This window comes from Schistosoma haematobium, chromosome ZW (assembly GCF_000699445.3).
Source record: "Schistosoma haematobium chromosome ZW, whole genome shotgun sequence".
In the NCBI taxonomy this organism is placed as follows: domain Eukaryota; kingdom Metazoa; phylum Platyhelminthes; class Trematoda; order Strigeidida; family Schistosomatidae; genus Schistosoma; species Schistosoma haematobium.
Genome location: NC_067195.1, coordinates 74,447,937 through 74,462,038, shown reverse-complemented (window position 1 = coordinate 74,462,038; position 14,102 = coordinate 74,447,937).

Below are 14,102 nucleotides of genomic sequence, written 5' to 3'. Positions count from 1 at the left end.
ATTGTTATTTGTTTCTGTCTACTGTTTGATTGTTTTTTCAAAGATCTAAGCTAGACAACATCAGAAACCTGTAAGAACTGTACAACCGTTTCGCTCTAATATGGGGTTTTTCAGAAGTACTCATCAACGACCCCACATACTGGGCTCCAACCAAGGACTTTCGTCTTCACACCTGAACACTTAACCTCTAAACTATTGAACCGGCATCTAACAGTGTTGATGGCTAACTTAAATCGATTCGTAATCTTGGAGTATATTTGTAAACACTGGTCAATTCAATTCGATGTACAAACAGGTATGAATCGTTCTATTATTGTTATATAAATTTTTCATATTGAGATGGTAGAGAAGATTTGTAGATCAGGACGATGATTTTGATGAAGTTTCGTTCTCTGAGCTGAATGGTTTGGTCGTGGAGCCTTCATCGTTCTTCTCAACAACATCGTTAGTACAAACTTCAGATAGACTTCTATGTGCTGATGATGTCGTTCAGAAGAACGATGATAGCTCCACGACGAAACCATCCAGCTCAGAGAACAAAACTCGATCAAAAATTTTCATATCCACACTTTTCATGAATGGTATCATGAATAAGTTCGCATTGATTATAACACCTAATAAGATATCCATTTTTTTAAAATATTTTCACTTGTATCTGATTGCATAACCAATAATCATTGTAATTTGTTTACATGTATGTATTGATTATAAAATATTCCGTTCAAACACTTAACAACCTGAGATCGGTTTTACAGTTCTCGACTATCGTCTATAATTTTGGAATATTTTGATTAGTTAGTAAAGATACTTTAAATACTTATTATCGAAATAAGAAAAAAAAAGTTTCGAATTAGATGAGTTGAAATGGAAGATGGTGAATTAGGCGACAGATTCAGATAAATGTAAGTTATATCTATGCGAATTTATTGATTTTTAAGTATTTAAAGAAAGAAAATTTCAATTTTAATGATTGAAAATAATTTGAATGTAGCGAATGTATGTGAAAAATAATATTGACTTAACGTGATCGGTAAATATTATTGTTACTATGTGAGGGGGAGGGGTGAGGAATGAAAAATTCCATTACAAAATTATTAAGATGGAATAGAACAATTTTCACTTAAATAAGAACGAATTAATACATTTAGCTAATCAATTGAGAAGTATGTCAGATTTTTGTCACAATTCAATCGATATACCATTGTGAAAACTGGATAATTTATTCTTATATATAAATTTGACATATATTAGAGTATAATAGCGTGCACTTGGGAAATAAGTTACATTATTTACAGTTTTGAGCCATAAGAATTGAAATCTATATACCGCTTGCTGGAAATTTTTATTTACACCCATTTTTAATTTGGTTTCATGTATTTATGGATACCGTTAACAATTGTGCTCGCAAGTAATTAACTTCAAATGGAAATTTCCGAAGTTTTAGTGAGAAGTCGTGATCATTTGGGGCTAATCCGGGTAAGAAATAGTGATGTTAGATGCAGGGTATTAGGGAATGATGGTAAATCATTTGATGAAGTTGTGAACTTTCATCGACTGCGATGGTTGGGTCACCTGTTGCCTATGCCCAACTATCGACTACCATGGCGCTCAATGCTGACTAGTGTTGGAGACTGATGGAGGAAAGTTAAGGGCGGCCAAACCAAAACGTGGTATTAGTCCACAAAGTCATTGACTTATGGTCTGAGCCATTTTGATAGATTCAGACTACTTAGTTGGGGTCCGTGTGATTGTCGTAACAAGTGGTTGGAGACTCTGTGTGACATGACTAAAAATCGATCACAATGGCTTTGGTGTATTAACTCTCTGTCTTCCCTTAAACCATGAGATTAAAATTAATTGCTGAAAACCTCCTATTACTATTAGAATTACTTTATACCTTTCTTTCTACGGACTAATTCTTTCTCCCTGTACTATATCCTTAGATGTAATCCTTCTTTTATATATTACTACCAGTGTGGCGACTGCTTCTATGAATTTGTTATTCACATTCTTGTGCTAATGAGGTGTGGTAACTTGGACCGATGCATATATATACATTGCCCTACCTTGTAGCTGACTGGCTGACTGAATCCATATCGAGTGTGATACAGTTATCCACCGAAGATAATGAGAGGATATAGAATAATGTCGCGCTTTCATTAAAGTTAGACTTCAACTCCGTAGGATAACGGTTCAGTAGTTTGGAGGTTAAACATACGCGAGCAAAACCGAAGGTCCTGGGTCCGATTGCCACTTGCAGGGCCTTGAATAAGTGACGATATGGCTGTCCAGTGCTTCCACGTTTTCAACGGTAGTTTAACTTAGATCGATGTACAATTTCAATCAATTGATGTAACTGTTTATTACAAAATATGTTTACCATTTATACAGTAAATATATCAAGGAAATGTTACTTATACGATGGATTATCAGGTGATACAAACATGAAATTAATGTAGTAGATGTAAATTAAGCATTTGTTAATGTTTAAAACTGATGGATCCATGATCTCATTATTCTATATATCGTGATACATTTCTGTATATTTACGAATCTACGTAAATTCCCCCCACATAACACAGATTTGATTTTCCAATAAGAATAAACAGTACTTTAAATTAATTGCTTAAAAAACTTGAATTCCATACTTTATTATAAACATTATTTGTATACTTTCAACTTATTCATTAGTTATTTAATCAATCAATAAGAAATACAGAATATTATAAAATTCCTTCTGAAAGTTATTCACCTATTGAGTATCCGATTATGTTAAAATGTTACGAAAATGGTTTTTATTATAAACGAATATACTTTATTATCAGAATGAGTTTTGTGGAGATTTTTAGAAATTTCACTTGTTGAAATCATGGGTCAAGTGAAGCTAGACCACTATGGAAAACCTGGAAGCACTGTCGAGGAGTCCCATACTAGGACGAAACGGCCGTCCAGTGCTTGCAATTTTTCCATGGTGGTCTAGCTTCAATTGGCTCATGATTTCAACAAGTGGAATATACTTTATGTTATGTAGGACTTATGTTACAGTATATACGGAAACAAATAAACACTGCTCAAATAATTTTACAATACTATGAAGATATTAATATTTAATAAATACAGTTACATATTGAATATATTTAACCAAGTTTAATATGACATCATATCATTAAACATTTAATATTATACTATTACGAAGGCTGATAGTAACTGGTAAAGAATATCCAATATGAATTTTAAACCATCTTAATTTTAAAATTAATTGAATTTGTAATTATAGAGTAATATAGTTCAACCCAATGGTCATTCTGGTAAATTTTAGTCTATATCTGAGTTTATTCATAATGATTATCATAAACAAAGATAAGTCAAACTACCCATTAACATAAGCAAACAACATTGTTTCCAGTTAGATCGTCATCAGGTTAACGGTAATATATAATGATACTTATATGTATAGATGAAAATATTGAACCAATCAAATCAGTTTATAAGTCAATAATAACAGTGGAATAGATTACATCAACAAATAGTAAGTAAAAAAAAGGACAAATCAATTGTGTGATGACAGATGTATTTTTCATCATTTTCTACCGTGTCAGAAGTACACATTTTGTTGTGATATGAATAATAAAGGCTTGAATCAATGTTTCATAATGGGAAATAAGTTTATGACCTGGTAAAAATAACATTTGCTATAAACTAATAAGATTACGACGTAAGAAATGTTCGAATAGTTAAATAGTGAAGTGTATATTTAAAAAAGTGGTGTAAAGAAAAATAAACAACCAGATAGTTTGGAAATTAATAACAAATGAAATCAAAAGGGGTTTTGTGGAGATTAGGAGTCTCACACTGAGACGAAACGGCCGTCCAGTGCTTCCAGGTTTTCCATGGTGATCTAGCGTCAATTGGCCCATGATTTCAATTATTGAAATAAACGAAATCGTTTTTTTCAAAGATAATTTAGCAGAAGAAAAGATAAGTGTTCCAAAATTCTTATGAATACAAAACTTGGGTTATTAGTTAGCTTCATTAAACGTCTTCTTTGTTACTTTAGTCGGTCATTCTCATAATACTCTAGCTAAACTTAAGTTGTAAACTCAGAAAGAGTGGCTTTTTAATTACTATCAGTTCATCAATATTTTCCTGCACATCATATGGATGTATTTCTTTGTGAATAACCAATTTCAATAAGCATATTTTAAAGATGCTCAAGCTCTTTTTTCTTGTGCAATCTGAGCATATCTTCCTAGCTCTACTTTCACAAAATGTAACTAAGTTTGTCTTGTAATGAATGTTTGTTTATGTGATATATTCCACTGATATTACTAATTCATAAACCATATATATATATATATTGTTCTAACTACTCACTACACTTAAAATGATTTTTCGCCTAATACTGAAGAATTAATGAATGTATTATTACAAAATGGATAGTCTATTCAACTAAACAGTTAATCGATGTCAGGTAGAGACAGGTATCTACCTCAGCACAATGGAAAATGGTTGCGCAATTTCGTGGATTGATTGAGATTAGACATTACCGCCGTTGAATGCCGGTTTAGTGGCCCGAGATCTGAATCCATTTGGATCGTATGGTGATTGCTATTGAAATATATATGTCGCCTATGCTCGTATCTACTTAGATCGCATTAGTAAATAACGGAATTAAATAAGTTAAATACGAGAATGAAGTTTTGAATACGAATATTTTGTACAAATTGATCTGGACAAACAATCAGAGGAATGAAGCGAAGAGAAGAGGGCAGAGCGAAATAATGCGCAGTCGAGAAGGCGTGTGAGTCAACTCCATTTAATCAACCGTTAATCAATATTTATAGTCACACAAAAGTAAGTTACAGATATGTGATGAGTGGGATAAAGTGTACGTACACATGCTCACATAAAAACAGTCAAGGTTAATAAGTGAACAATTAACAAAGTCAAAACGTGACTATAAAAAAATGGATAAATTGGCCTGTCCGCATGCTAAAATAAGCTATATGGGCCGGATCAACCACTACATCGTCTCACTGGTCTAGATGTTGAGTGTTCGCGCTCGAGACCGAAGACCCTGGGTTCGGATCCCGTGAGTAGGATGACGGATGCGCACTGCTGAAGAGTCCCACAATAAGACGAAAGGGCCACCCAGTTCTTCCAGGTTCTCAATGATGGTTCTAACATCAATCGGTTCATGATCTCAATCATAAAGAGTTTAAACTTTTGTGTTTAGTCATATTTAACTTGAATTGTTAGTTATTTCGTGTTTATCATTATCTAGATGTTAAAGTAATAAACAAATCATATGCTCACTAGTGACTGGCTTCAAGATATATATCCTGGACTTCTAGTGAGAAGCAGTGACCAGTGGAGTTCATCCAGGTATCACTGATGACAATGATGGATGTGTCGCTCAATTTCGTGGATTAGTTGGAGTTAGATATTAACAACGGCGGATGCTGGCCGGCTCAGTGGTTTAGTTGGTTAAGCGCCTGACGTGAGACTGATAGGTCCTCGGTTCGAGTCCCACGAGGTGGGGTCGTGGATGCTCACCGCTGAGGAGTTCCACAATATGACAGAACGGCCATTCAGTGTTTCGAGGTTTTGCGTGGTTGTCTAGCTTCAAATGACTCATGATCTCAACTGTTGAAATTACTGCAATTTTCACAAAACCCCTTCTGATACTAAAAATAAATGTATCCTATAATACATCTATTTACAAATACATTCCTATAATGAGTGTAAATACTTATTATTTGTGTATTTAACCGGAAAAAAATATGGTCAATAATGGGTTTTTTTTCTATATCTCTCTCTTATTCATTATGATCTAATTAGTGGATAATTCTTTAGAATAAAAACAGATTTTTTACAACTGTTATAACTATCTACATGCACTTTTAACAACATGGTTATATAAAACTTTGATAAAGACACTTAAATAGAAATTGCTTCATTATAACCTCTTTATTTATTTATTTATTTTGTTTGTTTGTTTTATGTTGCCGTTTATTTCAAATGGAATTGAATTAAACTTTAATTTATAGGGCATTTGTACAATTATAATGACTTGTGAAACTATTCAGTAACATTAGGCTGAATATGTTTATTTATATTCTTAATGATCTATCTTGATAAATAAATGTTAAATTCATTTAATGAAAAAAGGTAGAATGTATTTAAAGTAAATTCAATATTTCACCTGGTAATATCTGGTTCAAGTTTTTTTTTTCATTTTTTTTCAAGGAAATATCTGTATTATTGAATAACCTTTTTCTTCTTTAATGTCTCATTTCACCTTGACCATGCAAATACTATGAAATTATTTGATCGAATTCAAACGAAAGTTCTTATATAGCTAAACATAGTTTCTTTGTTTTAGTCATTTGTAAGTTATTGATTCATTTGTGAGAAATATATAAACCACATAGAACATCAGTTGGAATTAGTTTAATTGAAGTATATTGGTTGAAGTTAGATATTAAGAACGTCGGATGCCGACCGGTTCAGTGGTCTAGAGTTTAAGTGCTCGTGTGCGAAACTGATAGGTTCTGGGTTCGAATGTCGCGAGCGGGATCGTGGATGCGCACTGCTGAGGAGTTCGACAATAGGACGAGACGGACATCCAGTACTTTCAGCTTTTCCATGTTGGTCTAGTTTCAATTGACTCATGATCTCAACTATTGAAATTACTACTATCTCCACAAAACCTCTTTCTGTAAATATATTGATAAGTCATAAAAATTATGTAGAATATTTCATTTTTTTAAATGATGGCTCATTTCTGTTCATGGTATTATTCTTATTAGTTATATATGTTAATGATCGTAAGGAAAGAAAAGAGTTTCTTTTCAGATTTGCCTTTTCACAAACCAATAAACATAATTATATTAATGGAGAATATTCTTTTCAATGATTTCTCATCAGGTTCTACAATTATCACATCCAAATTAATAATCCATAAAATTGGCCAAGTTTAAGGCAGAGTACATCACTTAAAATTGTAACATGTGAATTAAAGATTGTTTGTCATATAAAATTATATCAAATCAAATCGTTCATGTTAGGATAACTAATATGAAGTAATCTAATATAGAGCAATCTTTCACAATAATATATCGTGTTAATAGTCGTCTGCCTAATTCCGTTAGACTGAGAATCCAGCAGACGGTTGAATCAATTGTTACTCAGATAAAAAAGACAGAGCTTTCCATCCAAAAGAAATATATTCAGTTATTTTTTTTTACCCTGGCCAACTTCGGGCCCAACTAGTTAATAATCAATTTTATGATATGGTGACGTAATTTGATTGATGGTCATTTTTATACCCTAAACTTATCTTATTCACACATCTTAACATTGTCATTATTATTATCATTATATTTTGTGATTGAGTTCATGAACCGATTGATATTAGACCACCATTGAAAACCTGGAAGCACTGGACGGCCGTTTCGTCCCATTGTGGGTCTCCCCAGCAGTGCGCATCCACGATCACGTTCGCGGGATTCGAACACAGGGCCTTCAGTCTCGCGCGCGAACGCCTAACCTACTGGACTACTGAGCCGGCATCCAATGGTGTTAATATATAACCTCGACCAATCCACGAAATTGCGCTACCATCTTCCATTGTAGACACCTGTTTCTACCCGACATGGATTAGCTCCACTGGTCACGGCTTTCACCAGAACTCCGAAACGGCCGTCCAGTGCTTCTAAGTTTTCAATGGTGGTCTAACTCAATCGGTTCATGATCTCGATCAAAAAGCTAACAATCTGCACAACCCCTAAAGTGATATCATTATATTGTTATTATTATTAGTAAACGTATTTAACTGACTTTTTTTCTGATGGCGATGTATAATAATTCGACAGTGTTCTTTTTCTATAGCATAAAAAGTCCCATGGTACCAAATACCACGGTTTACATCAATTCCTAAACAAACTCAAAGTCACTTAAGAAAAAATGGAATAGTGGTTAGCAGTAAAATTCACTCCACCTGTTTATTCCGATTTAATATCCTTAAACAAATGTATTTAGATCTCAGTTTTCGTATTTATTCTAGGACTCGAACACGCTATCTTTATGCAGTTAATTCATTTTTAAAATTAAAATAAAACACTAACAACAATATTTACAGAATATAATGAATTCATTGTATTTCGTCGTTATCTCTTCAACCGCACTCAAGTTACTATATTTAGTTATTTCTAGTTGATAATATAATGTGTAATGTGACAGAATTTTTGAGAACTAAAGTATTACAGGAGTTGCTTTGATAATTGTTTAATGTATAAGTTCTAAAATATTGAAACAATTTTATTGATTAAAATAACAACAACAACATCATTGAATTATGATTAAATTTGGTTGAAAAAAAGACCAAATATTACCATGGTAGTTGAAGATCAACTACTGACCTTTTTTAGCTATAAAAGTTAGGTTTTATTCTTTTGATTATTATGGGTTTTTCAAAGTTTAGAAGAGTGGAATTTGACTGTTTATTGATAATTTTAAATGAGTTCATTGGATCTATATTGTGTCTTTTATTTAGTAGGTGGTGTGCTATTGAACTCTATACGTAACTTTCAGCTCTCAATAAAACGAGTAGAATCCTATTTTTCTGTTTATCTTACGTAAGCATTTTTTATATGTACATGTAGATTGCTATCTGGATTTGGAAGAATCATTTAATGAATATTCATCTACTTTTGTTCGTATTAATAAATATATTGGTATTAACCTGACAGCAAGGAATGTACTTTTTTAGAAATACCTTCAGTCTACAATTGATTTTATTCATTATTTGATTATATATGAATGAAAGTTGAATAAAAAACATTCTTATTCTTCTTTTCAGGTTCACGTTCTTTCATCATGTCTTGGTATTTATTACTATATTTATTTATAATTGATTCTGGATAGCTTTTAACTTCAAATCTTTCATTCTGATCATGTTATTCTATAGTTGAATTGTCAATGATTCAAAACATATGTCATTTCAACATATATTTATTTGGTATATCTTGTAAAGAAAAATAATATACTGAAACTATTCACAAAGACTTCTATAGATCTAAAGAACACAATTGTTAAAGATCAGTAATGTTAACATTCCTTTCTGATGATTTGAAGGTGTTTCATTGATTCCCACATTATAATATCTGATCTCATCGTTGTGAATACTACAATTTTAATTAATTTTGTGAGAAGTCGTAGCGGATTTATTCTACAAATATCTTCTATAAATAATTAAATAAACTATTGTACATAGCTGTATAATGGCATGCATGAATTCATAATTACTTTCTTTAAATAGAAACAACATATTTTCGAGGATAAAATGTTTTTTCTTTTAACTAACAGAAACGCTATACTATCAATGTATTAATATAAGATAATCAATGTGATGAACAAGTTTTTTATGTTGCTATGCATATGGACGAGACTCTAATCTATGGACGAGCCAGTCAGAGGCATTTGAAGGATTTCAAGGTTATGGCGCCAACTTCAATGCTTAATACTAACGTACGATCGGTTCACAGGGAACTCTGTACAAAACGTGATAATTGAGCGGCTATAACAAAGAAAACGGTGAGACTATAATATGTGGACGAACCAATCAGATATAAAATAATAGGTCTCGGACTTTAACGTGAAAGCCTTTCATCCATTTGACTAAATAGATTTCTGGCCTCAATATGTGCAAATTGTAAGCTAATTCTTAAACGTAAGTCTCATTACATGTTTAATTTTTCATCATATTCATTTCAACATTAAAGTCTTACATATAAATACAAAGAGCTTTGATAATAATTCATTCAATGGATTGTTTTACAATAATCCTGAAAACAATTATTCTATTATTAAACATTCTTCTTCTTCTTTTTTCTTCATCGATTCCGTTTTTCATTTTCAATTTCTTTTCAAAAGTAAGTTCGCCAATTTGATATTTTGTTATTGAAATATTTCGATTTTCAGAAAATAGACATACATATGCTACTGTATGATTCATTTAAAAGTGATCGGCTGATAATTTTGTGTGATAATGATTCAACTTACACAAAAAACATTAGCTTTCTTAGAAGTTCAAGTACATTTTGTTGACGATTGATAGATAACCTATTTACAGGACTTTTTCTGATTACTTCCAACTAATAACATAGTGTAGTGTATCCAGCATCGAATCATATAGACTAGTGGGAATATTGTAACTTGGTTGATTGATTTCGATCAGCACTGTAAATATGAGAAAACGTACTACTCAGTAAACAAATAGTGAAATTATTTCCCACCATATAGATATCTGAAAGAAAGAAATGATGTAAATTATGAAAGAGTAAATATTAATCATACTGTAATATATTCTATTTATATTGACAGATGTAAGTAATATGTAACACCGATTGAAAGTGAAACACTTGCTTTACTTCAAATATTGAAATTTCTAAAAATCTCCACAAAACCTCTTCTGATAATAATCATCTGCTCACTAATGACTGACTTCAAGAGATATTCCTGGAGTTCTAGTGAAAAGCCGTTACCAGTGGAGTTCAACCAGGTCTGTTGTGAGATATCAACTCACTGAAGACAATGGTGTAAGGTGGCGCAACTTCATGGATTGGTTGTAGTTAGACTTTACCACCGTTGGATGCCAGCTCAGTGATTTAGTGGTCAAGCGCTCGCGCGCGAGAATGATAGATCCTGGGTTCGAACCTCACGGGGGCGGGATCGTGGATGAGCACTAATGAGGAGCCCCATACTAGGACGAAACTGCCGTCCAGTGTTTCCAGCTTTTCCATGGTGGTCCAGCTTCAATTGACTCATGATGTCAACCATTGAAATTTCTAAAAATCACCACAAAACCCCTTCTGAAAAAAGAGTGATTTTGAAAGAACAGAAAGGATCTGGAATAGAAACAGAATCGGGAAAAACCATAAGTGATGTAAAGGACAACTGAAAGATGAGCAAATGATGTATTTATTATGTGATTTTCATATTTTACTAAGCTATTTTGTGATTGTGAATTTTACAATAAATTGGTCGTTTCCACCTGTGTTCTCGCTCACTACAATACTAGTTTAATTCATTTGTGCACAATTCTTAATCTAATAAATTTATGAATTAACACAGCGAACCATCAATATCTCTAGTAATTCAATGTCTATTTTCGAATTGGTTAACTACAAAAGTCATGATTTTACAGCAAATAAGCTGAGTCTATAAAAAAATGTTATTTCCATTTATTGTAAATTGGTCGACAACAATATGCTTTGTTGTTGTAGATGAACTTATTAATAACTATCAGCATTAGGTTACTCAGAAGTCTGATGTTGATTAGATGACCATCGAAAACCAGGAAACAGTTGTTATCTGTTTTGTTCTAGTATAGGACCCCTTAAAAGTATACATCCACGACCGTACAAGGGATGGAATCCATAACATCAAGATCTTGTGATAAGATCGGGTTGTTAAACTAAGATCGATTCGTGATATGGATTATAAAATCCAACACATAATTAGTAAAATATCTTACAATAGAACTTTGTACAATAATTAGTGTACCTTTCATATGCTATCTATTTTTCGTTTAGGAATAATTCGATCAATTTTCTTGTGTGCTTATGCCAAGTTAATAACCTTATGAATATGAGAGTTAAAAGGATTCATTCTGTCAACGATGTGGCGTATTGATTTGTATGTATATGATGTCAACTAATGGAAGTTTATACATTTATTTTTATCTACTTACTTTAAAGCAATGACTTATTGATCATTTCCATGTCATTTACTTATAGTTATTAACATTTCTTTCGAGAAAGTAAATTACATATCCCTTCACATTACTTTTCTTGTTTGTATTCCCTTTTTTATACCACTAAATATAAGTACCTGGACGAGATTTACTACCGTTTTTCCTCATACAAAGATGTCTGCTTATATAATCACATATTGTACGCTATTATTTACCTTATGGATTATATCTTTATAATCATTTTCAGTAATGAGTGTTGATATGAATAATGTTATGTAATATGAACAATTGAAATCCCCATGTAATTGAGAAAACGTTTTGGGTAATTCGTAGATGCTACATTCTTGATTAAAATAAGTGTTTATAATGAAAAATTAAAAAAAGATTATGGTATTTTTTATCAGTGGTGGACTAACCTTATGAATATTGCTTGTCCAGTACTTAAAGTTTTTGTTAACGTTTATAATATATTGAGGTATATATATGAGTCAATAATTTACAGTGGAATATTTTGCAGATCATTTTGTGGTCTGGTATCGAACTCCAGTTAGATCGTATGTTGATGTTATAAAAATATACATAATTATCGACTTGATTCACGTAATAGAATAACGGAATAAAATAAGTCGTGTATGAGAATATGTTTTGAACACGTGTACATCGTACACTCGTTGTTTTGGATAGACAACCAAAGAAACGAAACAGAGAGGGCGAAATAAAACGAAACGAAGAAAGGGAGTAAGCGAACTCGATTTGACCAACCATAACTCAACATTCATAGTCGGACAAAACTAGGCTACACGCGTGCGATGAGTAGGTTAAGCATTGTATACAAATATGCTTATATAAAAACAGTCAAGGTTCATAAGCGAATAATTGACAACGTCAAAATGTAACTTGAAAAGAATGAATAAATCGGTCTTTCTGAAAGCTAGAATAACCCATTTGTCCTTGGCACAGTACCAACCGCTACAATTTATATACTGAAGAAATTAACATAAACATACTAAGCAATATACTATATTTACATTATTCAGATATAAGAAACATTAATTACTCGTTTCAGTAAACATACAAGTAAAATTAGTGTTGATCATCATCTCTCATTACTTTGTGTAGAAAAGAAATTTGTTTATTTACTTTCTAATTCAATATTCCATTACTATACTCAACTGTTATGTTTATGATTGATTAATTTGTTGATAAACAATTGTAATCATGTTATTCTATGAATTCCCGGTTACATTTAAATTAAATTAACAGTTATTCATTGGTTACGCTTGTAGATATATACATTCATCTCAAATAATAGCAGCTTCAATAACATGACAAGTTCTTATAGAACATCAATTCACAATTACAACTGATATACATGAAATACAAACTTTTACGTTATATGTTACATAAATCACATTGTTACAATCATGTAAACAACTGATATTATTAGAATTGTTAAATAAATCATATTTTACACATGTAACAAACCAAAATATAACTTAATTCATTATATTCGATAAATGTACAAGTTTACCTATCAGTTGGCCAGGGTCAAGTTTGTTTGACGTCCTGGTGATACGCACTATGGGACTGATCCCTAGAAGTAAGTGCCCCCAAATGCCCTGGTACGACCGAGAGTGGGGGGAGTCCGCTCTCCCTCTTGAAATGCCCACACATGGCCACGCGTATATAGCCACTACCAGGGAAGTCCTAGTCACTGCCTTCTCGTTGCATTACTGTTATTTACGACACTGAGAGGACGAAAAGTGAATGTCCGGCGCTTTAACCAGATTGGTGGACACGGAGAGTACACCTAGAGGAGTTAGAACACCCTGATTCCAAACCAATGGTGCACATGGGTTCCAGTATCCTGAAGGAACAAACGGTGTATGAACCAATCGTTGGTCACTGGCTGCCATGGGACTGCATCTCCTGACATTGCTTCACTGCCTTGTGGATCAGACATTTAGGTCGAAGGCTCCGGGTGTGGCCCCCTAAGAAAACCACCTGCCTCGGTTTGGGCACCCGGGCAGCCCGCACACATATCAAATGAGATTGTGTGGCGCATATGTATTTGGTGCCTTCTTGTACCAATATCTATGTGTTAAAATAAATAAATAAATAAATTACCTATAAGTATAAATGATTACGAAAGATGAGTGAAAATTTTAATTTGAATGATGGTAGATTAATGAGACTTTGGTGGTCCCTTATCTGACTCCATTTGGATCATATGAATGTTATGGAAGTACATATGTCTTTAGCTTATTTTTGTGTGACTAAAAATATCGATTAACGCTTAATTAAATAGAGTTGGTTCATTTGCCTTCTCCACTGCTTGTCATTC